Below are 27,798 nucleotides of genomic sequence, written 5' to 3'. Positions count from 1 at the left end.
GAAGTGGGATGGACAATTTAGGTCTGCAACTTTCATGAAACATGCCTAATCTTAGCATGACCCATGGAGCACCTGGGGTATCCTTGGGGAATCCCTTTCTCTCTCTCCAGCCCAAGCTCCTCCTCTGGGGCTGCTTATCACAAAACCCCATGTTATGTTGTATATTCTGATCACATTTTACTGATGTGCTATTGTATTACTTATCCAATTTAAAAATAATCAAATATTTAAACATAAGGAAATTCAGGCAATTGTAATGCAAGATGTAGGAGTATTTCATTACCCAGCAAATATTTTGAAATAAGTTATGAGCAAACTATAAACTCTGGATTGTATAAATGTACACTGCCCTGCTCACACTTTGGATAAGCTTCCCATAAATATCTGCAAAACTAACTCCTTTAAAATCTTCTTTCCTCCAAGGCCTACAAAACACTTGAAGCCAACAAAATACATGATAACTGTTAGCCTGCTAGTGCTACATGCTGACCAATATTATCTCATTGTTTCTTTGTACTCCCCAACTGGTCTGTGTTTATCCATCTATTGTCACCTGTCTTATTCTTGAGGCTATACTCCCTTTTGGGCAAGGACTGTCTTTTCATTCTGTGTTTGTACAAGGCCTATATGGTCCATGACTGGGGCTCTTAGGCACTACAGTAATACAAATTAAAAATAGGGTTTAAGACTTCTTAATGTTTTCAGGGGATTCTCAAATTCATTTATATAGTGTTTTAGAACGATAGGGATTTTTAAAAAGATAACACGTACACCTCCACCCCGATATAACGTGACCCAATATAACACAAATTCAGATACAACACGGTTAAGCAGTGCTCCGGGGGTGAGGGGGGGCTGCGCACTCCGGTGGATCAAAGCAAGTTCGATATAATGCAGTTTCACCTATAACGCAGTAAGATTTTTTGGCTCCCAAGGACAGCGTTATATCAAGGTAGAGGTGTAGTTTAAAGCCAGGAAGGCATATTCCCCAAAAGCAGAATGTGAGACATTTCATTTGTAGATCAAGAGTCATCAAAAAACAAAATCAATCAATCACAAATTACAAGGTAGAAACATTTTTTTTCTGTTGCCAGTTGTTAATAAACATAGGACTCCCAATATCTGTAATGCTAATATGGAAAGAAAAACAGATATTTATGAAGTATATATAAAATTTATAATAGCCAATTGTAAATAGCAATGGTAAATGATAGCCTGCTCCCATATCACAAAATGTAAGACAAATCACCCTCTGACTTCACAGAATCAAATAAATTGGGAATGGACGGGGGTTACTTTATTAAGGCACCTTGTTCACCTCCTTGCCAGTGTCGGATTACTGCCTACCCTGTATTTTTAGTGCTTTGTCAGTGTTGTTTTGAACAACAACAGGCTAGTTTAATATTATATTGGGAAAGGTTTCTTTTTAAAAACTTCTTGATCCAGTTTAGTATCAGAGGGGTCGCCGTGTTAGTCTGGATCTGTAAAAAGCAACAGAGAGTCCTGTGGTATTCACCCACAAAAGCTTATGCTCCAATACATCTGTTAGTCTTAAAGGTGCCACAGGACTCTCTGTTGCTTTTTAATGATCCAGTTTGTATTTTATGAGAATCAATTATTATTTTAATTAAATGGCATGCTTCTGGGATGTTATATTTTGAAAGTTTAAAATAGAAAAAAGTTATAGGGTATCGTCTGTCCCTCATTTTGTGTATGTACCAAATGCCAACAGACACAAGCTATCACATGGTGAACTTGTTGCTAACATTCTAGTCTACCACTTCTCTACTTCTGAAGTGAAGAGGCAAAGAAAAAAGGTACATATGGGCTTGTGTACATTAAACTTCCAAGAGAGGACATTCTACAGATATGGGGAGCCCAAACTTTTGAACACATATACTGCTAGGACCTGGCTCAGGTTGTTTTAAAGTAGATTCTGTTGCTACAGACCATATTCTAAATTTTTACCAATTAATCTTGTTTCGAAAAGAGAACATTTAGCTCTGATGAGAAAGCAGATAAGTAAACAGAGTTAAACTATTTAGTGTCTATGATGTACCTTCCCTATGGAACATTAAATTCCATAAAATATCCCTGAAGTATACTACTGTATATATACACTCCTCTCCTGAAAAGAAAAAAAGAAAAAAAAGCATGGTTTTAAATGTGTGTTTTATGTGGGGGTAGACAGACTGGTTTTCTGGGCCTCAGAGGACCTCTCCTGGAGAGAGTCAGATTGGACAGCAACATGTTTTGGCCTTCAGGATCCCAACATAATAGTCCATGTAATTTACACATCAAATACATTATACATACTTATTAGCAAATAATATAAAGCTCATTACAGTAAAGGGCATAAAAAAATCATGAGGCTAAGGCTTTATTTGAGACAACACTGAACACTTAAATACAAAATATACATTTTCCCTAGCAAATTATGCGACTGTCCCCCAGGGAATGAAGTAGATGAAGCATTAGAAATAATTGCAAACTTGATTTTTTTGTAAGCAACTGCCTCCAGAAATCCTGGAATTGTAATATATAGTCTGTAGTTCTATTTTTCAGAGCCAATGAACATATTTGTGAAATTAGGAAGAGATTTACAGCATGCTTGACTGGGTAGATAAAAATGCAAACCATGACACTGCAGTACTACTCTGATACTTCTCTAAGAAAAAAAAACAAACCTGAATTATTCTTATCAAATCTAGCACATCTAAACTTTGCCCAGCTGCGAGTCATAAGAGCAACATGCCAAAAGCCCATGGGCTGTACACAATTTGAACTAAATTCAGTAGATTGCAGCTGCCTTGGTCATTAACCTGACATCACAGTTCATGGAGATTACGATTCCAAGCATGTGGCGCTCCATTTTGATCCCAACAACATGTAGTCAGACCAAGACAGCTTGCATTTTAGGAACTGTAGTCTCCTTGAGCTGCACCTTGATACTGAAGATGAAGGTGGTAATTTGCTGAATTGTAAATCTACATGTCAGACACTTTGGCCAGCCAGTTGAATCTTTTGCCCAACAGAGAGGAAATCCCTTTATGACTTGAAGGTTATTTCCCTGCTAGACTGAATTATGTTGATAGGTAAAGATTTGACTGTGTTTTGGTTAGAAGCAGAGCAATCTACTTTGGCTGTCTTTGAAGGAAAGTGGCAGTCTTTATTCTTCACAGGCTAACTAATGAGTGAAAACAAGTCTTGCCTACTTATGTTGCTGAATTTAAAAGAATGTCTGTCATTCCAAAATGTCAAATAGTAATTTTCAAATGCATTTCTATTTATCAGATGTGGAGACATTTGTTTGATTGTAATTTAATTAAAGATTCAAATTAATTCTTCACATTTCCTATTCCAGGACATAGCAAGTTTATATTCAAAAAGGGCAAGCTAACAAACTGAAGCAGTTTGGATGTGTACATTTTCATCTTCTTGCCATCGTGTTTATAATTTCTTGAAAGGAAAGGCCAAGTGGCTTGGTGGCTGTGCTGTAGGTGCAACACACACTCACCAAGGGGGTTACATACTTGTCATGGCCGCCATGTTGGTCAACACACTTTGGTCCGAACTGGGGACTTCCAAAGCTCCATGAGGGGCTACAACTTGAGCTAACGAGCCACGGTTCTATAGCTGGACACTGTAATTACCAATCCACAGAGAACAGGAGTCTAAGAAGGGAACCTGTAACACATGCTCACCAGTGGGTTACACTAGAATGAACCTCATCATATGGACATATCCTTAGAACTCCTGTGCTGCAGGCAAGTTACAAATCAAACGTTTTTACCCCCAACTCCTCAGAGAACAGATTGGAATATGCATGCAAAATTAATGTCTACTTAAAGATAAAATGTTGTCTGTACATTGTACTAAGTACTATATTAAAACCAAACACCAGCTGTTTACATTCTTTGCTATACTTCCTGTTACAGGTCTTCTAAACTCCAACCTGAATGAGTGAGAAGTATAAAAAAGAGCCACACAGGAAAGCAAAAAGATCATTCCTAATATTCTGCCTAGAAGTTTTGCTCCAACTCTGGGAGACAGATTTAACATAGACAGTCAAATTCTCAACTAATGCACAGCTCCTTTCACTACAACAGAGCTATGCCAATATACACTAGCTGAGGAGTTCACCCACAATATCTACTACTCTCTTTAGCAAGTGGATCTTTTGGGACAGATTTCCTTCCAACAGAACGGAGGGTATCTAGCAGCACAGTGCTGATGCTTCTGAGAATTGTAGGACATGACTGGGCAGTAGTCAGAGTGCTATAAAACTACAAGATTTTATACATCTCTGATCATATCAAATAAGTCATCTGTAATGATGAAGTAAGGCTGCAAAAGTACCCAAAAGTCTAATAAAAGTGGTGCTGAAAAACAATAAATCCTCTTTCCCACAAAAGTCAAGAAAGCAGCTAACAATGTCTTATTCATAAACTTGTTTTGAAAACTTGGTGTCAGCTTAGTTTGTAAATATTAATTGAAAAGGGCAGTTGTCAAGGGAGATATCATCCAGTGGATGGAGCACTGGAATAAAAGGTAGAAGAGCTTGCTTTGTTCCCAACTCTGCCACTAACTTGCTGACCTTCAATAAGTTACATCTCTGTGCATCGGTTTCCCCTTCTATAAAATGCAGACAATACTTACCTCCTTTGTAAAATACTTTTAAATGTATGGATAAAAACAATGATGTAAGATCTAAGTAGTAGTATTATCATCAAGATTAAGAAGCCTGAAAATGGGATTAATAGATTGACTTTGGCTCATTTCATGGACACTCGTTGCATTGTCTGCCCTGTTTTGTCTTCCTGTTCTGCTTTTGAGCCAATGCATGACAAATTACACTATGTCCTGTGCTCAAACTGGCTTAGGAGACTGGAACCAGCAGGCAGAGTAGAAGTGTGAGCTTGTTTCAACCCACAAACAAAAACAAGCTCCGCAGTCTGGATTTGTTGTTGGTGAGTTGCTAAGCAGAGAAATTGGGCTTTCATCCATGCTGAAGCCCTTGCCCTTTGGAGAGCATAATGTGTCTTTAATCTCCTCCATTACTATTTTTATTTTTAAAGAAAGGATACTGCTTTTCACCCTATCGACCTTCACAAACTCCTATAACTATTGATAATGTTTTGATTTCATTCCTTCTCACGTAACATTCAATAATCATTCATTGATAACCATGGCTATAAGCATGCCAGGCAGGTTTCCATGGTTGACATTTTAACTCTACATCATGAATAAAGTTTCCAGTTGTAACTGAAAACCAAACTGCATTATAATCTCTCTAAAATATACTTAATATTCCACAAAAATTTTTTCCACAGATTATAAAAATGTTTATGACAGGTTTAAAAGATTTCATAAATAAAGAAAAAAGATTCTCTTTTATAGGAAACACTTCTAAGCAGTAACTAGCACAAGTTCCAACATTCTTGCAATTTGGCACTTGTCTAAGGACTGCTTCTCTTTAGTAATAGGTCATATTGGATGAAGTATTCTGTGCTACATGGAGTATCTAGGAGGAAATAGAGCCTAGTCATCAATTTGCTGACATAAAGCTTTCCCACCTCTAAAGAAACAGCAGGGAATAACAAGAAACAAGATCATCATGGTTTGCCCTTTGTAATAAGTGTCTCAAAGTAAGAATTTGCACTGGAGATGGAAATCAAAGCAAAACATCTACCATAAGCACAGCAACACCACAGAGAGACTGCCCAGACTTTTCAGTTTATCTGGCTCATAAATTACTACACTTGCAGTACTTTCAGAGGTACCAGGTGCCTTAAATTACTCAAGATAATGAGCTGGGGCTGGAGGAAACATCATATTGCAAGCATTCAACACAAACATCACAGGATGAGAAAGCAGTAATATAAAAGTGAGAGTAAATAAACAAAGAACGAAAAGAAGAAATCAACTACTTCTTTCTTCAACCTGACTCTCTCCAGGAGAGGTCCTCCGAGGCCCAGAAAACCAGTCTGTCTACCCCCACATAAAACACACATTTAAAACCATGCATCATGATTGCTATCCTGCTACTAAATGCAAGACAAACCCAAAGCTTATCCATTTTGCTCCAAAGAAGTCAAGACACACTGAATTAGAGGTTTGTTCGCCCCCTCCACTTACCAAACTAGGAGACAGCATTGATGTCCTGAACCCATACTGCTATTAGATCCCCAGAGACATACAAACTGCCAAAAATACCCTTCAAGACCTACATCAGACTAGGAGAGTAGGCCCCATTTCCACAACTGTGGACTCTGCCACAGTGAGCTAATGCATTTGCGACCAGCAAACTTGATTAATGCAACATATCCACCAGGGTGAGAAAGTTCCTTTGCTCCTAGAGAACGTTTCAGTTACTAAGCAAGCACCTCGTCAATGTATCTCCCAAATTACAGCTAACAGGGCAGTGGGATTATAGGGAAGTGTGTCACCAGAAAGCTCCTGCTCTCCTGTTAGCTATGGAACAGTCTTCCACAAGAAATCTTACCACCTTCAGAACAAAATTAGACGTGCATCTTTGATTTCTGGTTCTCTTCTCCATTCCACTGAAATGGTCGGTAGGACTGGCTTTTTTGTTTTTTAAATGTTTCATTCTGGCAAAAGCTAAATCAATTATTAAACATCATGTCAGACTGGTTACATTGTGTATTGCACTCAGATACCTGGATAATGAGTAAGGTATAAACACCAAGGCCTGGTCTACACTACAGGGTTACGTTGAATTTAGCCCCGTTAGGTCGATTTAAAAATGAATGCGTCCACACAACCAACCCCATTCTCTCAGCCTAACGGGTTCCTAAAAACAACTTCTGTACTCCTTCCCGGTGAGGGGAGTAGCGCTAAAATTGACTTTGCTGGGTCGTATTTGGGGTAGTGCGGACACAAATCGACGGTATTAGCCTCCGGGAGCTATCCCAGAGTGCTCCATTGTAACCACTCTGGACAGCACTTTGAACTCCGATGCACTAGCCACATACACAGGAAAATCCCCGGGGAACTTTTGAGTTTAATTTCCTGTTTGGTCAGCGTGGCGAACTCAGCAGCACAGGTGACCAGGCAGCAGGGGCGGCTCTAGAAATTAGGCTGCCCCAGGCAGCGCGGTGTGCTGCGCCGCCCTTCCTCGGTCCCGCGGCGGGTCCCCTCTTCCCGCGGCTCTGGTTGAGCTCCCGCGGCAGGTCCACCGGAGCCCCGGGACAAGCGGACCTGCCGCAGGCATGATCGCGGAGCTCCACGAGCCGCGAACAGCGAACCTCCGCGGGCGGCTGCGGTTCGCGGGTCGGCGGCTCCGGCTCCGGAGCTGCCGCAGTCATGCCTGCGGGAGGTCCAGCCAAGCCGCGGGAGCCCCCGCAGTCATGCCCGCGGCAGGTCCAGTTGCCCGCGGCTCCGGTGGACCTCCCGCAGGCATGACTGCGGCAGGTCCACCGGCCCAGCCTGCCGCCCCCTAGATTTGGCCGCCCTAGGCAACAGCTTGGTTTGCTGGTGCCTAGAGCCGCCCCTGCCAGGCAGTCCCCCCAGAATCGCTCCCCCTATCATCTCTGTCCCTGAGGTTATCGCAGATTAGAAGGCGGAAAAAACCACACTCACGATGACATGATTTCCGAGCTCATGCAGTCCTCCCGCACTGATAGCGCACAGCTTAATGCCTGGAGGCATTCAGTGGCAGAGGCCAGGAAAGAATTAAGTGAGCGCGAAGAGCGGAGGCAGGAGGCAATGCTGAGGTTAATGGGGGAGCAAATGGACATGATGAAACGTCTGTTGGAGCTGCAGGAAAGCCAACAAGTGCACAGACCCCCACTGCATCCACTGTATAACCGCCTCCCCATGTTTCATAGCCTCCTCACCCAGACGCCCAAGAACACGCGGGGGGGAGGGGAGGCTCCGGGCACCCAGCCACGTCACTTCACTCCAGAGGATGGCCCAAGCAACAGAAAGCTGTCATTCAAACAGTTTGATTTTTAGTGTGGCTACAATAAGCAATGTGTCCTGTTCTTCCCTCCTCCTCCACCCGACTCGGGCTACCTTGTCCATTATCTCTCTTTTTTTTTTTAAATTAATAAAGAATGAAGTCATGGTTTCAAAACAATAGTTACTTTATTTCAAAGGGGGGAGGGTGGTTGGCTTACAGGGAATTAAAATCGACAAAGGGGGCGGGTTTGCACCAAGGAGAAACACACACAAGTGTCACACCGAAGCCTGGCCAGTCATGAAACTGGTTTTCAAAGCCTCTCTGATGTGCAGCGTGCCTAGCTGTGCTCTTCTAGTCGCTTGCCGTGGTATGGCGTCTGCACGGGTAACCCAGGAAAAAAGGTGCGAAACGATTGTCTGATGTTGCTTTCACGGAGGGAGGGGCGACTGACGACATGTACCCAAAACCACCCGCAACAATGTTTTTGTCCCATAAGGCATTGGGAGCTTAACCCAGAGTTCCAATGGATGGTGGAGACTGCGGGAACTGTGGGATGCAAGTTGATGCTAGCCACAGTAGAGAGGATGCACTCCACCGACTTAGTGCATAGTGTATAAAATCAATTTCTAAAAATCGACTTCCATAAAATTGACCTAATTTCGTAGAGTAGACATACCCCTAGACAGATTATATAGATCTTCACTTGGCAAGTCTTGCAACCCGGGAACTAAAGAATCAAATTAGTCAAACTTAAATCCCTCACTATATACAAAATGAAACACAGAAAATAACTTCTCTTTATTTTGTACTATCTCACTGCCTCAGTTCCCACTCATGCCCATCTTCAGGCTCATCTGTAACAGAAACAATATACTTAAGTATATTGTTACATTATACATTTACATTATAAAGAAGGTAGTGAAACTGTAGGAAATAAAACTGTGTGGAATTCATAGATGTCACATTAACTTAACATAATAAGAACATAAGAAAGGCCGTACCGGGTCAGACCAAAGGTCCATCTAGCCCAGTATCTGTCTACCGACAGTGGCCAATGCCAGGTGCCCCTGAGGGAGTGAACCTAACAGGCAATGATCAAGTGATCTCTCTCCTGCCATCCATCTCCATCCTCTGACGATGGAGGCTAGGGACACCATTCTTACCCATCCTGGCTAATAGCCATTTATGGACTTAGCCACCATGAATTTATCCAGTCCCCTTTTAAACATTGTTATAGTCCTAGCCTTCACAACCTCCTCAGGTAAGGAGTTCCACAAGTTGACTGTGCGCTGCGTGAAGAAGAACTTCCTTTTATTTGTTTTAAACCTGCTGCCTATTAATTTCATTTGGTGACCCCTAGTTCTTGTATTATGGGAATAAGTAAATAACTTTTCCTTATCCACTTTCTCAACATCACTCATGATTTTATATACCTCTATCATGTCCCCCCTTAGTCTCCTCTTTTCCAAACTGAAGAGTCCTAGCCTCTTTAATCTTTCCTCATATGGGACCCTCTCTAAACCCCTAATCATTTTAGTTGCTCTTTTCTGAACCTTTCTAGTGCTAGAATATCTTTTTGAGGTGAGGAGACCACATCTGTACACAGTATTCGAGATGTGGGCGTACCATGGATTTATATAAGGGCAATAATATATTCTCAGTCTTATTCTCTATCCCCTTTTTAATGATTCCTAACATCCTGTTTGCTTTTTTGACCGCCTCTGTACACTGCGTGGACATCTTCAGAGAACTATCCACGATAACTCCAAGATCTTTTTCCTGACTCGTTGTAGCTAAATTAGCCCCCATCATGTTGTATGTATAGTTGGGGTTATTTTTTCCAATGTGCATTACTTTACATTTATCCACATTAAATTTCATTTGCCATTTTGTTGCCCAATCACTTAGTTTTGTGAGATCTTTTTGAAGTTCTTCACAATCTGCTTTGGTCTTAACTATCTTGAGTAGTTTAGTGTCATCTGCAAACTTTGCCACCTCCAGAACATTTGGAAAGATGAGCCTGTATATATTTACACAGAGGACTTCTTCTGACAACATATCTTTACTATGCTATTGTTTGGAAACTGCTTAGATACTACAGTGATGGGGACCACATCAAACCTAAACAGAAAGAGATTTCTAATACTATACCTGAAGTATTATGTGCTGTCTTAAGTTTAAATATCAACCTTATTTTATGCACTTGAAAAGCACCAAAAGAAAGCTGAAGAAAACAGAGCACCAAACTTTGAACGTATTACTACATTTACAATGGGAGCATTTGTTTTGCTCAACTGAAATCAAATTTCTGCATTTTCCCTTGTTATTAGTGGATGCTGCACTACTTTAGTGCTGAATTTCATTATCGTGATTTACTGAACCTTGGAATGCTGACCCACATAGCCATAGCTAATACTTTTCATATGCATGCATACTCATATCTCTGCATCATTTCAACTGTTCTGAACAAATCCAGTTATTATTCTTGTATCCCACAATTAGTGTTTTGCATGCTTCTTTTGGGTCTTGGCAAATTATTTAGTAAAGCTATAATTAACCCAATGATATACAATCTCATTTACCGTGTGTGTGAAAAATTAAAATTACAGTGCCACCAGGCAAAAAGAGTTATAATTCTACATATGGTTTGCAGAGGGGTTTTGGAGGGTTTTTTTTTTTGGGGGGGGGGACAGAGGGGGAATGAGATTGTGGTATTTGGAAGAGTTTCCACAGAATTCTAGACAGTCCCTCAAGTTGCGCATATCCACAATTTGTGTCAGTTCACTACCACTTTTTAGGGAACTGTAATTTTGAGATGAAATCATTTGGATAGACAAGTGTCAGTGATTTCACACACCTAATGCTAATGACTTTTTAAACCTTACAAAAACATGAACTCATACAGAGAGGGTGTTTCAGCTGTTACATTTAAAACAGGTCATTCCATTAGCAGTCACACTCCTGAGGACATTCCTGTAGGACAGGTGTGGCAGCTCAAGGTCTTTTCATGCTGAGCTATTTAAATATATAACTTTCCACTGTTTGATATCCATTCTTTCATGCAGATCAAAAGATAAGAGTAGTAATAACATTTATACAATGCATTATAGTTTCAAAGCGCTATGTTAATATCAACCTGTCCTCAATTCCCAAGTGTGAGGTACAACAATATTTTAAGTTTTATCTCCAACATACAGATATGCAAGGCAGACACAAAGATTACATGATTTTTCATGGCAACAGAGCAATTCAGCAAGAGAGCTGGAATCAGAACTCCCAATTTCCTGGCTATCAATCCAATGCTTAATTCAGAGAAGGTTATTATTCTCTCTCTCAAAAATACCCTCTATATCAGTGGTGAGCAACCTGCAGCCCGTCAGGGTAATCCACTGGCGGGCCATCAGTTTGTTTACATTTGCATGGCCATCCGCAGCTCCCAGTGGTTGCAGTTTGCCGTTCCCAGGATAGCGACGGCCTAGGCAATGGTTTGGGCAGTAGTGTCCGCTGCATCGGACGCCGCCTGGAGTGTCACCCTGGCCGCAGTCATGCCCTCCTCCATGATCGCCCAGAACTCCTTCCTGGAAGCCTCAGGAATGGAGCCTTCAAACTTGGCCATGGCTTGCCACATGTTAAAGTCATAGCATCCCAGGAGGGCCTGGTGTTTGGCCACCCTCAGCTGGAGACTGGAGGATGAATAAACCTTACGCCCAAACAAGTCTAGTCTCCTGGAGTCTTTATTATTAGGGGGAGCCCCGGGTTGACCTTGTCGCTCCCTGTGGTTAACCATCTCATGGCCTTTGGATGGCACAAAGTACTTGCGGTCAGCCATCTTGGAGATGGGTGGCAGGGAGGAAGGATTTTTCCACAGGGCTTTAGTAATCTTAGAGGCTCCATCATGAAGGGGCAGAGCCACCCTGGCCGGTGGTGTGGAGCAGAGGATATCAAAAAGAGAGTCCGAGGGCTCCTCTAACTCCCCCGCCTGAAGGCCCAGGTTGGCAGTGACCCTCTTCAGTAGTTCCTGGTGCAGTTTAGTGTCATCCGGAGGATCCGGGGGCATTATAGCCTTGTCAGGCAACAACAAGAAAGATGCTGGTGCCATAGGGTCCTCCACAACCATTGGTGGCCCAGTAGCTTGGTCCCCTACTCCCTCTTGGACCTGCAGGGTCCTCGCACCCAAGGCTTCTTGCACTGGAGGAGGGCAGAAGGGAGAGGCAACTGGTCTCATAGAAGCTCCGGACACCAAGGGGGCAGCCTGGGAGAACCCCCATGTGTTCCATGGGTACCACAGTGCCAGCCACTGCACCTGAGGCCATGGGGCTTGTTTCGGTGCTGACAATATAGCTGGTACCACCGGTACCAGAGCTTGTCCTGCCGTCAGGGAACCTTGCTCCGAACCAGGGCAGGATCCTGAGCGGTCGCTCCCAGGTGACCAGAACAGAGTGGAAAGGTGGCTCTGTCCCGACTGGTGCTGGTCACTCCGCCTGGAGTCTGATCTGGAACGAGGTCTTCGGGACCGGCGGTGCTCGATGGATCCATGATGGCCTAGAGCCGGTGATCTACATCTTGCGCTTGACGAACGGTACCGGGATGAAGAGTGGGACTGGGAATCGGAACTGGCCCGGTGCTGGGAAGGGTCCGCACACGTTGATGCCCTCCTAGGGGATTGGTGATGGTCCGAGGAATGGTAGCATCAATCCATCGACAGGTCCCTGGAGTGGTACCGCGGTCTCCGAGATACTGGGTGCCAGGACCAGTACCCCTGCCAGGGGGAGCATGCCTCCAGAGGTCTGCACCCAGTCGCTGGAGAGCTGCGCCTCGAGCCTCTCTGCCCATGCCCAAGGTCCGAGGATGAATGGGACTGTGCTGCATATCTGCCTTTCACAGTCAGAGGCGTGGCAGCTACAGCAGGGCAAGCACTGGCGGGACGTTCCCTGTGATGGGGAACGGTGTCGCTTAGTTGGGGACCATAGTGGTCCAAACGTGAGTTTGCCCCATGACTGGGGAACTGTGGGAGCCAGTGTGGGTGGCACCGGGAGGGACATAATCTCCTGTGCTACCTGCAGGGCCTCTGGCATGCACGGCACCCGGAGCTGACAGAGGCCTCTGCCACTATCCGGGGTGGCTGGCAGGAGTGGGTTGGGCTCCACCGCTCCACCAGAGCTTGGGCCTGAGATCCCGATGTGGGTGAAGACTTGCCCGGCCCGGGACCTTGCTTGCACCCTGTCTTATCCTTTCCCTTGCAGCAGGTTGAAGACCAACCTCGCACCATCTTCTTGGGCTTCTTGGCCAGAGCCACAGATGGGGACCAGTGCCAGCCAGCAGACGGTCCCAGTGGGGCGCTGTGTACCGAGGTCACGGTGCTCGGTGCTGAGTTGAAGCTTTACTCTGGTGCTGGGGTGAGGGCCGACTCCATAAGGAGCACTCTTAAACGAATGTCATGCTCCTTCTTAGTCCTTGGCTGGAAGGACTTGCAAATTTTGCACTTTTCACTAATGTGCCCTTTGCCCAAGCAACGCAGACAGCTGCTGTGTGGATCACTAACGGGCATGGGCCTCTTGAAGTGATCGCAGAGCCTAAAGCCTGGAGACCAGGGCATGCCCCGTCCCGAGGCAAAGGCCCATTTGGGACCTATGAAGTCTCTAACTATAGCTAAGGGATTTACTAACAGTAACAGACAGCAATATACACTATAATACAAGGATTAACAAATTAGTACGAACAAGAACGCAACAGTTTTAGCCCTGTCACTGGCGGCAAAAATGAACTGAGGGTGGGGGGAGCCGGCGGTGCCCTATATACCGTGACATGTGTGCGCTGCTCCAGGGGGTGCCAGAGCCAGTCCCCTATGGATACTGCTGAGGGAAAAACTTCCGGGATTGGTGCATGTGGCAAGCACACACACACCTAAGTTGAATGGACATGAGCAAGCACTCGAAGAAGAACCTTTATTTCATCACAAATCTCTTGCTGAATTACTAAGTGACAAAAACATCATTAGGATGGCAAGAGGATTTCTATTTGGATATATTTGTGTAGGTTTCCCTCACTTTGAAAACCCTTCCCTTAGACAAGAGTGAACGGAACACTAAGCTAGGAGCTATTCCTACAGGTGTAATGGTCAGCCACTGTTTGCAATGTCATGAAACTGGGCAGCAAAATAAAAAGATGAAAGGACAAACTCTGTGAACTGACCATCCCTTTAGGGTTGCTACTAACTTCAATTCTTATAGGACAGTCCAGAATTGCATCTCTCTCTCTCTCTCTCTCTCCCAGAAGCCTAAGCTGCAACATTATTACTTGTGTCAGCAAACAAAAAACGCAAATATAGTAGGCAGCAAGTCTAGGCCCAGTTGTCTGAATTTTATGCTGATGCTTGGTATCAGGAAATTGCAACTGCCACCTTAGAGAATTAAAGCAAAAGTAATACATTCCAATTATACCAATCGAAATCCAGGAATTTAAAGTTACATACATTTCTTTTTGGTCAAACATTTTTTCCTGGTTTTCCTCTTGCATAAGTTCTCATTTAAAGGGAAAGTATGTTTTTTTAAACAAAAACAAAAGCAACTACTTGGAAGTTTCTTCACTCACCCAACATTTAGAAGCTTTTACATTAAACCTGTGGAATGGATAAGTCATTTCAACATGAGTAGACTATGTTAACCTACAGCTGATTAAAAAGCTTTAAACAAAATGCATAGCCACATATATTCAAACTCCAGATATTTCAGGGACTTTCCAACCATCTGGAAATTTAAGTGAGGTGTGGATCTGAGATTTAGGTGTTTTTAGGGTTTTTTTTACTGAATTTTTCATGTAAGAGTCTTTGTTACTTTCTCACCCTAAATATAATTTAATCCAGGGAGATAATCAAGAACATTTCTCTAGGATGAAGCTTTGCATGTACAAAGTACAAGTGCAATTGCTATTTTGTATGTTCTAATCTTTTCTTTAATATTTACTTTACTTTCCACCCATCAGGAACCTGTAATACTGGTACAGGAAATAGACTGGCTTTTGAGCCATTATTAATGTATTTATTTCTTTTGCCACAGCATTGTAACAGAAGGCTGGTTTAAAGTGTACATGTATCTTGGTCCTATGCCATTCATGCTGATTCCTAACCATAGCTGCTATACTGAGGGCCTTGTGACAGACAGCATTAATTTATAAGCCATATTCTTGCTTACGGAAGTATTTCAGCGTCTCTTCTATTTGCTCAGTTGTTAAGTCGATACTGGCATCAGGAGAAATGAGAGGCGTGTGAAGCCAGTCGTCGTGGTCATAACCATAGATTGTATCTGCTCTCAGCTTGTAATGGGGCAGCTGTTCTTCCAGCAGACTGATGATTTCAACTTCAGGAAGATCAGTACTATTGCACACATCTGAAAGGAGGAAAAGAAAAATATAGACCATGTTAATTACTTCAAATAACTGAGCTCTTATGTTTTAACATGAGCCAGGCAAGCATGTCAGTTTACTTCAATACTGGCAAGAGTTTCTGAAAAAGAACAGTTAGCAATACACATTGGTTTGGAATGCATGACTGAGTGAGGTTGGTAACAGGAGAAACAAGAGGTGTGTAAGCACAGGGTTGGCAACTCATAGGATCATAGAACCATAGGATTAGAAGGGACTGCAAGGGTCATCTTGTTTAACCCTCTGCCAAGATGCAGAATTTGTTGTGTCTAAACCACGCGAGACAGATGGCTATCCAGCCTCTTTTTGAAAACCTTCAGTGAAGGAGCTTCCACGACTTTCCTAGGCAATCTATCCCATTGTCATACTGTTGTTATAGTTAGGAAGATTTTCCTGAGACTTAATCTAAATCTGCTGTGCTGTAGTTTGAACCCATTGCCTACCCTCTGTCCTGCTCACTGTGGCAAGAGAGAACAATTTCTCTCTCTTTTATGACAGCCTTTCAAGTATTTGAAGATTGCTATCATGTGTCCCCCCCCCTTAATCTCCTCTTTTCAAAACTAAACATATCTAGTTCCTTCGGCCTTTGCTCCCATGGCTTGCATTCCATTCTTTTGATCATTTTTGTCACTCACCTCTGGATCTTTTCCAGTTTCTCTACATCCTTTCTTTGCAGCAGTGACCAAAACTGGATGCAGGACTCCAGCTGAGGCCTAACTAGCGCTGAGTAGAGCAGTACTATCACCTCCTGTGATTTGTGTGCTATGCCTCTGTTAATGCAATCCAAACTGCATTTGCCTTTTTATTATTTTTTTTGGCAACAGTGCTGCTTTGACAACTCACGCTGAGGTTGTGAACCACCACTCCACTACTCCCAGATCCTTGTCAGCAATGCTGCTGCGAAGTCAGTTATCCTCCAATCTGTATTTGTGCATTTGGTTTTTTCCTCCCTAAGTTTAACGCCCTACATTTGTCTTTGTTGAATTTCATGTTGTTGCCTATAGCTCAGTTTTTCCATTGATCAAGATCCACACATTTCACTTGTAAATTTAAATTGTAAATTACTGACAAAATGTCCTGCTTCTTAATTAGAAAAAAGGCAGAGCACTAAATAGCATTTTCAGATCGATAGGGCAGAATTCTATAGCTGAAGCAAAAATATGAAAATGGGAAGTTGGAACACAAAGCCTTCTTCTCGATGGGGATTACCAAAATCTGTTTACCACTTGCCTTTCCTGCACACTGTTTAATGAACTACTAACATGCTGTGTACATATGAAATTTTTGGCCCCTGAATTCTATCTTTAACCAATGCTAAAGCTCTCAGAATTTGGTACGGGTAGGGCAGTGACTCACTTCACAATTTACTGTAAATAAACCAATCCTGTTAGGCAGAAGTGACCTCATCACCATGATGCAACCCTCCAAGCTAGTAACAGACAGCTTTTCACTGGAATATATCTCTACAAGCCATCGGGAAGAAAGATATAAGAGAGACATTTCATAGTTTTAGTTCTTCACTGTTCTGTTTTTCCCCTAATTCTGAAGGTTACATTTTCAAAAAATGCCTCTGATTTTAACCATAAGGCTGAAGCTGGCAAGGATGTGCTACCAAAGGGTGGAAGATGTGAAAGTGAGCGGTCGTCAAACAATCTGAATTACCCTGCTATCCATAAGCTTAAGTAAAACCAGGCTATTGGTAGGACATGCTGCTTACCCATTTTAGTTCACATAAATATGTCACTCCAGAAACAGTGCCAAGCTCTATTGCTCACACAGAGAATATTGCATATATAAATGCACTACACCCATTTAGAAATATGCCCATTATGAATCAGTGTGTTTCAGAGAAAGGGTTTGTATGGTTTGATTCATTTAGACAATATGTGTTCACTTGCAAACAACAGAAATTACTGTACACGTTAAGCTAAACTTTGGAGAGGAGGGGAAGGCCAAACTCAAGACACAAATCTCTGAGTGACTCTTCCACTTTTCTAGTGTTTAACAAGAGCCAACATATTTACTGTTCACAATAGGCCAAAAAGGCAACACATAGAGACTAGCTTATTATTATGCTTATGTCACAAACAGAAATTAGCTCCTCACAAAATTTTGCAACCGCTGTGCAGGATGGCATCAAATCACCATGAAACTCTCTGTAGACTGGCAATCCTCCACTCTACATTGGACCATCCATTCAGCACTGCATTTGAGCATGAAGTCTTTTACCAGCTCTCACTGTAAAGCGGGGGGAGGGTGATTGGAGGGAAGTGGAGAGGGGAGAGAGAGAGAGAGAGAGAGACAGACAGACAGACAGACAGTATAGCACTGGGCCTGATGCAAGACTTGAGACCTGAACTATAGTCAGCAAAGTCAGGCCATGCTGTGAACTAAAGTCAGGCCATGTATTAAAGCAGATGCTTACAAGTTCTCTGTCCCATATGGTAACTAGGTCCAAAGTTTGTTGAGAGAAGTTAGAACATAGAACATACACTGGACTGCTTCAGTGAATTTACTGTTACCTGTTATTTTTCATCATCAGATGTTCCACCTTGCATTGACAAAACCAGCCCCCAATTCTGCCATGAGATCCATATAGGTGGACTCGTACCCATGCACAGCCTTGCTGATTTTAATGAGGCTCTTTGCAAGTGCAAAGGGCAGCCCATGTACATCAAATTGCAAAATTAGGGCCTCAGCTCCTTCCAGTCCTGCTGGAAGACTAAATTAGGTGGAGAAACAAAATTTCTCTGAAGGTTTGAAATCACTCTGGTAAATGAGGATATTTCTTTCTTGCTTGGCTGCCTCTTTCAATTATTGGCAAAAACGTGAGGCTCTCTTTTACATATTGGCAGCTATAACTATTTGATTGCAGGAGGATCCCATGAGGAACTTCTAAAAATACCTGCTGGTCTACATTAAACTCACCTTTTGTAACCCTGTTATTATGGTTTTTATACTAGCCTCAATAGGACGTGATTTATTGTAGGCTTAAAAATAATTTAGATTCTTTAAAGTAATCAGTGATAGATAATGTGACCCAGTATTATCACATGCAAAAAACACCAACGTACATGTACAGGTTTATAGAGCTATGAATACTGAGCTGCTTTAAACCATATCACTGGGATATTTCTCACCCAACACTGTTCGATCAACAAAAGTAAAAAATTCTAGCAGTTTACAGCTGGAGAAAGTATGCATGTTCCCACAATTTTTACACCATTTAAACCACACTGATGGTCCTAGTACTCCATCTATTTCTTTATTTTTCACCAAATATTTACTAGTTTTCTTTTCTGATGTATAATGTATGCACATCCAATTTCATTTAAGGTCTCTTTCTCCAAAAGAGAAAGATTATTCCTACTGCAGAAGTCCCCACAACTCAACTTAAAGAAAAACAGGGAACTTTAGAATACAACATCTACGATTACAAAAATAATTCTCTAGAAGCACATCACAAATGCTCATTAACAAAAATACTTCTCTCTTCTTTACCCTGATCACTTCAAATAAATTTTAGTTATGAGATCAGATTGCTGAATTATGGACTCACCAAGATATCTTCTGGGAATCAAAACTCTCCATTGTAATTTTCCTGTTATCCTAAATTATCATGTTTTCTTTAGCTTTATGTAGATTAAACATCTTACTGTAATAATGACTTTATTCAATAGAACATTACCGTAAACGGTGTTCAAAAAAATAAAGTTGGACCATATATTATAAAGACTGTCTTGGTACATCCTATAAAACTTTCTGGGATCCTTATATCGATTACAAATGTGTGATTCTCTGCTGTAACTTGACCTCAAAAAGGAAAGTAAACTTTAAAGACAGCGTAACCACATTTATTTAGTGAGAGAATGTTCTTGTTTGCCAAATAATGAATTCATTGTACCTATGCCATGTGTGGCTGATTATCCAACCATGTCTACACTAGTGAGCTTACAGCTGTACTGATGTAGCTGCACCGCTGGAAGATCATTTGTGTAGCCGCTCTATACCGAGGGGAGAGAGCTCTCCCGTAGACAGTAATAAAACCATCTCCACGAGCGGCGGTAGCTATGTCAGCGGGAGATGCTCTCTTGTTGACATAGCACTGTGCACACCACCACTTATGCTGGCAAAACTTATGTCACACAGGGGGGGCTCCTTTGACACACTCCTGAGCTACATAAGTTTTGCCGACATAAGTGGTAGCATAGACATGGCCTTACTTTAAAAATAAAAAGTATGAGGAGGTACTAGCACAAGAAATTGAGAGCTGCTAAGTCTCTTGCATTTTGCAGAAGTCTCCATTATTGACACCTTTCACCTCACATTGATTATTTCTGTAATTATTCATGCTTGTCTCTCTCAAAGTTGAAAGCTGTCATGCATTAGGTATGATGTACACACATGCAGCACCCCTTTCTCCATGCCATGAATTCATACAACACCACCAGAAAATCATTCATCTAGTGGTGCTGCAAGAATTGAGCAGGGTTTCCCCTGAAATTCCTCCTTCTTGACACTGGAGGGGCTATTGTGGCACTGGGATCATAGGCTGCTGATTCTCTTCTGGTCCCAATGCTTCCCCAGCCGGATCAAATTTAGCATGGAGCAGCTGTGGTAGAGTGAAGGAGAAGTAAGCCAGCATCCACAGAGACCTGCTAGTAGGCAGGAGATGGGGCTAGAGAAAAAGGACAGAATGAATGGAGACATGGACTGAAAGGAAACAGAAGAGAATGGGAAAGAACAGAGGCAGAATGGGAGAGGGTGCCCAGGCCTTCCCCTACTTTCTTAATTTTCCAGCAGACTATTCAAGTTCTCCTCCAGCCTCCTTCCACCTCCAGCAATTTGTCACCACTGGCTTTCCCAATCTCCATCACTTCTGTGGCATGCAATGGGATAAGCTCCTCCTCCTCCACACATGCTCTTAATAGCTGGATAGGACATGCTGGCAGCAGTGTGTGGGGAACAGCAATGATTTGGTTCTCAACAGGGAAAAATCTCAAACGTGGAAAGTCACTAGACTGGGCTGCTGTACTCTCTGCATCCAGCAATCCATACACTGGGTCTACAGCATTCCTTTCTCTCGCTACCATACAGACTGTGGGGTAAGACGTGACTAAGATTTTCACAAGCGACCAGGTGATTGAGGGCCTCCATTTTGGGGAGCTCCTCCTGAGGCATCCTTATAAAAGGACCTGGTTTTCAGAGTGAGTGCTGAGCATTTTCTGAAAGTTAGTTCTCTCAAAAACAATGAGGAGTCCTTGTGGCACCTTAGAGACTAACAAATGTATTTGGGCATAAGCTTTTGTGGGCCAGAACCCACTTCATCAGATGCATGGAGTGGAAAATACAGTAGTAGGTATAAATACACAGCACATGAAAAGATGAGAGTTGCCTACAAAGTGTGAGGTCAGTCTAACGAGACAAGGACTCCTTATTGTTTTTGTGGATACAGACTAACACGGCTACCACTCTGAAACCTTAGTTCTCTCAAGTTCTCTTAATTCCAAAATTTACTGCATCACTTCTTGAAAAAAATCTTGGTGACAGTCTGTAAGGACCACGAGGTGAAAACAGGGGAGTCAGACGGGGTCTTTCAGGATGTGTGCTTAATCTCTGCATGGCTGACAGCAGGGGAGGAGGCAGTGGAAAGAGGAGAGAGAGAAAAAAATAAGGCATGGAAGGAAAAACTAGAGGGGAGAGACCGTGAGAAATGAGAATGGTGACAAGGGAGTTAATTAGAAATTCAAGCAATCATTCTGAAATCTTTTCATACCATGGACCACATCTTAGAGTGCAAGTCTTATACGCTATCCATGCTCACAATCACATAAACCTCCTCCCTTGCCCCAGACTCACGGTCTCTTGGATATCCCCACCCTGTTCTCCCCCGCACAATTGTGACACATCCCTGGGGGAATTACAGAACTGCAGCATGGAAAATATTAAATGTATATTTTAAGCTGTCTTTTAGTGACATTTAGCAGTTGAGCACAAGAACCGAAGCCAGTATCATATGACCAGGCTGCTCTCCACAAGGCCAGAGTGAGAACAGCTGGGATAGGTAATTACTAAAATAGGGCAAGGGGAGGTGAAAGAAAATAGTGTGAGAGAGGAGAAAGACTACAAGAAGAAACTCCTTCTGCCCAGGCCAAGACTGAGGTATATGGGAGGAGAAAGGGGATATACAGGTAGGTGCCACACCACAGACAAAGATATAGGGAACCCTATTCCAAGAGATAAAGTGGCTGGAGAGTAAGCTTGTTACATTTTTTTAATTCTCTGAAAATGCTGTGTGGTGTGGTGTGTTGTTTTTTAAAGATTTTCCAGTTGAGGATTCCCAGAACCCCTGGTTGCTTGGAAATAACAACAGAGACACAGAAAAATACATTTATAGAGCACCATATATCTTCGGGTGGTATCTCAAAGGATTTCAGTAACAGAGCACAACTCATCCCTGCTATAACCGAGAAATTGCAGACACCCCTTGTAGAGAATAAATCAGTCATTTCATCTCAGGTCACCCCTTAATTCGGATTCAAAATATTCTGAATCCTATTTAACAAAAACAAAACCAAGCCAGCCCTTTAGTTCAGGGTTCAAATTATCTCCCATCTGACTACTGAATATCATGATGGTAGATATTGCCACCTGGTGTTTAAACAGGCTTACTGTAAATGAACTAAAAGAATTAGAGAGACAAAGTGGGTGAGGAAAATCTCTTTTACTGAACCAACTTGGTGAGAGACAGAGACATGATTTTGAGCTTCACAGAGCTCTTCCTCAGGTCTGGGAAAAAGTACTAAGAGTGTCACTGTTAAATGTAAGATCCAAGGGCTAGTTTAGCATATGTAGTTAATACATATTCTAAGGGAGCATTCAAGGTGAAGCGGCCCATTGACACGCCTGTAGTCATAGGATAAAAAAGGGGAGTTAGTGGATTAGATTGTTGTAATAAGGCATAAAACCAGTGTCTTTATTAAGACCATGATTTTTAGTGTCTAGCAAAGTTATGAATTTAAGCTCTCAGGCTTGTCTTTTGAAAGCGCTGTGCAGGTTTCCTTTGAGGATGAAGGGACTTATAGGTAAGACATAGTTATAGAGTGATCACTTTGTGAAAAGTGTTTACACAGAGGTGATATGTTGTTTTTGTCTTATTTTCCTGTGAGAGTTCATTTGAGAGCATAGTGATTATCTCTTTTCAGATACCACAGAGTATGTTTTGAGGAGAAAGTCCAGGATATACCCCTATCATTCGTTCAGTAGGACTAGCAATCTGCAGTACTCACCTGTTTAATTTTTTTTTCACCCTCCCAAGACACCTTTTTGAGCAGCTGCATGGCATAAATTATTTGGAAACCAGTTTTCTTTGCCTGGCTGCTAAAGTCAGTCAGATCTTTGGCACCCCATGCTGCCACTCCGAAGCACACTTCGCAAATGTCAGGGCTATCTGAGTAGAGGTCTGGCTGGAGATGGGGAGGGTTAGGGATGTGTCATAGGGTCTCACCCCCACTTTGAGCTTGTGGGTTCAAATGGGGACCCGCATGTATTCTCCCCCCACCCTAACCCTTAGGGTAGGTTTCCTTTTCGCTGCCACCACTCGATTGATTCGGTGAATCGAGACACCCCTCTGTTCCCCCCCCCCTCCTCCTTCCAGAGACTTTCCTGGGGAAGCACAGATCAAATCACAGAGGGAGAAAGATTCCTTTCACTTCCCTGTCCCTTCCCTGCTTTCTCTGCTTGGAGACAACCCTTGTCTCCACAGAATGATGCCTAGCTTCCTTCCCCTGAATCCACAGGTAAGGAACTTAACCAAGTCCTGAACCTAAAAGAGTTTATTAAAAGAATAAAAAAGAAAAAATACACAATCGCTATGAATCCAACATAGACATTCATAGGGTCTAATCTTATTAATCCCTGGAGAAATTTCTCCCTTTTCCTCAGTACAAACAATACAGGCAAAATTACGAATAATCAATACAAACACACAGAACTGCAGACACAGGATTCTTAGATGAAATTACCCAGTACTTCTAATACTCACTAGCTTGAATAGAAGAAATTAGTTCAGAAAGATGAGCAGACTTGATTAAGCGTCTGGGCTGGTGTAGTTCCAGACGGCTAAGAACACAGAACAAAAAACACAGAGACCCAAGTTCCCGCTCTCTGGGATTTTCAAATTCTCTTCCCTGATTGGTCCTTTGGTCAGGTGTTTCACCAGGTCTGTGTTAACCCTTTACAGGTAGAACTTAACCCTTAACTAACTACTTATGACACGCCCCCCAAATCACCAACAGTGGGAGCACTGGCGGTGATTTCCTCCTAACCTGTAAAACCAACAGCGTAATAAACACATGCACTATTACATATACTACTAAGCATATAACATGTAAAGAACACTTTTTCGCCACTAGATTCTGGGAAACTGTCACGAGAGAGTGCATCAGCAACTTTGTTGGAAGCTCCTGAAATGTGTTGAATTTCAAAATCAAAGTCTTGGAGAGCTAAACTCCATCTGATAAGTTTTTTGTTGTTTCCCTTGTTAGTATGAAGCCACTTTAGTGCAGCATGATCGGTTTGTAGCTGGAACTGCCGTCCCCAAACGTATGGGCGTAGCTTTTCCAAGGCATACACAATGGCGTAACACTCTTTTTCACTGACGGACCAGTGGCTTTCCCTCTCAGACAGCTTCTTGCTGAGAAACACGACAGGATGGAAGTTGTGATCCGGTCCTTCCTGCATTAGAACCGCTCCTACCCCACGGTCAGATGCATCGGTGGTAACTAGGAAGGGTTTGTCAAAGTCCGGGGCCCGTAATACAGGGTCAGACATGAGCATTGCCTTAAGCTGGATAAAGGCTTCCTGACACTCATCAGTCCACTTAACTGCATTTGGCTGGGTTTTTCTGGTCAGATCAGTTAGTGGAGCAGCGATTTGGCTGTAGTGTGGTACAAATCGCCTGTAATATCCGGCCAAATCTAAGAAGGATTGGACCTGTTTCTTTGACCTTGGGACAGGCCACTGTTGGATAGCCTCCACCTTGGCCTGTAGGGGGTTGATGGTTCCTTGACCCACCTGGTGTCCTAGGTAAGTCACTCTGTTTTGGCCTATTTGACACTTTTTGGCCTTAACAGTTAGTCCTGCCTGCCTGATGCGCTCTAAAACCATTTTCAAATGTTCTAGGTGTTCGGGCCATGAATCAGAAAAAATGGCCACATCATCGAGGTATGCAACTGCACAGTCTCCCAATCCTGCTAGTAGACCATCCACCAGCCTTTGAAAGGTGGCAGGTGCATTCCGCAGTCCGAACGGAAGCACAGTAAACTCATACGCCCCTGCATGGGTGATGAAGGCAGACTTTTCCTTGGCAGGTTCATCCAGTGGTACTTGCCAGTACCCCTTGGTTAAGTCAATGGTAGAGATGAACTGGGCACATCCCAACTTTTCCAATAGCTCATCAGTGCGTGGCATTGGATAGTTGTCTGGACGAGTTACAGCATTTAGCTTACGGTAGTCCACACAAAAGCGTATTTCCCCATCTGGTTTGGGAACCAGAACCACTGGAGATGCCCATGCACTGGTAGAAGGGCGGATGATACCCATCTCCAACATGTTGTCAATCTCCTGTCTAATAGCAACTTTGGCATGAGGTGACACCCGGTAGGGTGGGGTCCTAATCGGGTGAGCATTACCTGTGTCAATGGAGTGGCAGGTTTGCTCAGTCTGTCCTGGGTTGGCTGAGAACAAGGGCGCGAAGTGAGTGCACAGCTCCTTGATCTGTTGCCGCTGCAGACGTTGCAGGGTTGTGGAGAGGGTCACCTCTTCCACACCACCATTTCTTTTACCTTCGTAGTAGACACCTTCAGGCCACTCAGTGTCATCTCCTTCCTGAACTGTAAAGTGACAGACCTGTAATTCTCTGGGATAAAAGGGCTTTAGAGAGTTAACATGAAACACTTTAGGCTTTAAAGAGGAATCAGGGAATGTTATGAGGTAGTTAACAGCTCCCAGGCGCTCCTGGACCATGTATGGTCCTTCCCAGGATGCTTCCATCTTATGGGCCTGTTGCGCCTTCAAGACTATGACCTGGTCTCCTACCTTGAAGGACCGCTCCTTGGCATGTCGATCATACCAGACCTTTTGCTCCGCTTGAGCATCTCTTAAGTTCTCTCGAGCAAGGGCCCAAGAGTCTCGGAGGGTGTTTTGAAGGTTGCTTACAAAGTCCAGAATGTTAGTCCCTGGAGGAGGTGTAAACCCCTCCCATTGCTGCTTTGCCAGCTGTAATGGCCCCTTAACCTCATGGCCATACACCAGCTCGAATGGTGAGAATCCTAAACTGGGATGTGGAACAGCCCTGTAGGCAAACAGCAACTGTTGTAACACTAGATCCCAATTATTGGAGTGTTCATTGATGAATTTGCGGATCATGGCCCCCAATGTTCCATTAAACCTTTCCACTAGGCCATTAGTTTAGTGGTGGTATGGGGTGGCAACCAAATGATGCACCCCATGAGTTTCCCACAGGTCTTTCATGGTCCCTGATAGGAAATTTGTTCCCGAATCTGTTAGAATCTCGAAGGGCCAACCCACCCTGGTAAAAATGTCAGTTAAGGCCTGGCACACAGTTTGAGCCCTGGTGTTGCCTAGAGCTACTGCTTCCGGCCATCTGGTAGCAAAGTCCACAAAAGTCAGTATGTACTGCTTTCCTCTGGGGGTCTTTTTTGGGAAAGGACCCATAATATCCACAGCTACTCGCTGAAATGGGACCTCAATTATGGGAAGTGGCTGGAGAGGGGCCATGACCTGGTCTTGAGGTTTTCCTACCTTTTGGCATACCTCACAAGACCGGACATACTTGGCAACGTCCTTGCCCATCCCCTCCCAGTCGAAGGACCTTCCCAACCTGTCTTTGCTTCGGTTCACCCCAGCATGGCCACTGGGATGATCATGGGCTAAGCTTAAGGGCTTTTCCTGGTACTTCGTCGGAACTAGCAACCGTTTTTGAGGATGCCAGCCCTCCTGGTGTCCACCAGAAAGACATTCCTTGTATAAAAGTCCTTGGTCCACAACGAACCGGGATCGGTTAGTGGAGCTGAGAGGCGGTGGGTTGCTGCGTGCCGCCGCCCATGCTTTCTTGAGGCTGTCATCGGCTTCCTGCTCAGTCTGGAACTGTTCCCTTGAGGCGGGAGACACCAGTTCCTCTGGAAGTGATGTAGGTGATGAGATTGTTTCTGTTGACTGTGAACCGCTCTCCGCTGGTCCACGAGGTGTTATTTCAGGCTCCGGCTGAGCCTCTAGGGTAGGGTTGTCTGCTGGTTTTTCCAGTTCCGGCCCTGGGACTGGCTGTATTATGATTGCTGTAGTTGCTGGTATGGGAGCCGGTTCCACCCTCTCTGGTAACACCGGCGAGGTCTCGGTGGATGGCTGAGGAACAGGGATGGGTGCAGCAGCTCGTCTGGCTTGGCTGCGTGTAACCACTCCCTCTGTTTCTGGTGGCTCAACGTGATGGGCCAAGTGGTTGCCCAGAATCATGGGGACAGAATAATTGTCATAGACAGCAAAAGTCCACGTCCCTGACCAGCCCTTGTACTGGACAGGTAAATGCGCTGAAGGTAATGTCACAGGTTTTGACATGAAGGGGCGAACTGTCACTTTGGTTTTCGGGTTGATGAATTTGGGGTCCACGAAGGTTCGGTGGATAGCTGACATATGTGCTGCAGTCTCTCCCCATGCGATAACCTCCTTTCCGTCCACTCTCAAAGTTTCCCTAAAGCATACGGGTATTTGAGAGATATCTAATTCCGGGTTTCCTTGGTGTGCAGGTGCAAGGAGTTGGACCCGGTTCAGGTTCTTTGGGCATTTGGCTTTGATATGCCCCAGTTCATTGCATCCAAAACATCGCCCACTTGATGGGTCACGGGGTTGTGTTGGTTTACTGGAAACTGGTGAGGTAGAAGAAGAGGTAGGGTGTGACTGTGCTTGGGTTGTAGGTGTGGGCTTGATTGGCCCTCGATGGTAAGGTTTAGTCTCGGTGGGTACCTTGTGTGATTCGCTCCCTTTGGCAGTAGCTTTCGTGTTGTCTACCGATGCCATCCATCTGGCTCCAATCTCTCCTGCCTCAGTGAGAGTTTCTGGTTTACCATCTTGGATGTAGCGTCTAATGTTCTCAGGAACACCATCTAGGAACTGCTCCATCAATATCAGGAGGTGTAGGTCGTCTAGCTCCTCAACCTTGGATCCTGATATCCAGGACAAATAGTGTTTTTCCAGGTAAGCAGCGTGCTCTGGAAATGACATCTCTGGTTTCCATTTCTGGGCTCTGAAACGCTGATGGGCGTGATCAGGGGTGATGCCCATTCTGAGTCTGGCCTTGGTTAGGAACAGTGGAAAGTCGTCCATGTGGTCTCTAGGCATTTCAGCTGCCACCAGGGATAATTGTCCGCTGAGCTGTGACC

General features: G+C 43.7%; 1 protein-coding gene across 3 annotated transcripts in view; it reads right to left on the bottom strand.

Annotated features, from left to right (window-relative positions):
- Positions 1-27,798, bottom strand: part of TRAK1 (trafficking kinesin protein 1) — a 136,099-nt gene that overhangs the window by 83,073 nt on the left and 25,228 nt on the right. For all 3 annotated transcript variants that reach the window (XM_039524010.1, XM_039524011.1, XM_039524013.1), the window contains exon 2: positions 15,115-15,309. The gene's annotated coding sequence lies outside the window, so the exon portion shown is untranslated. The remainder of the gene's footprint in view (positions 1-15,114; positions 15,310-27,798) is intronic.

The sequence above is a fragment of the Mauremys reevesii genome, linkage group 2 (genome assembly GCF_016161935.1).
Source record: "Mauremys reevesii isolate NIE-2019 linkage group 2, ASM1616193v1, whole genome shotgun sequence".
Classification (NCBI taxonomy): Eukaryota; Metazoa; Chordata; order Testudines; family Geoemydidae; genus Mauremys; species Mauremys reevesii.
The sequence above is the reverse complement of the archived record's forward strand: the minus strand, read 5'-3'. Positions and strand labels throughout refer to the sequence as shown.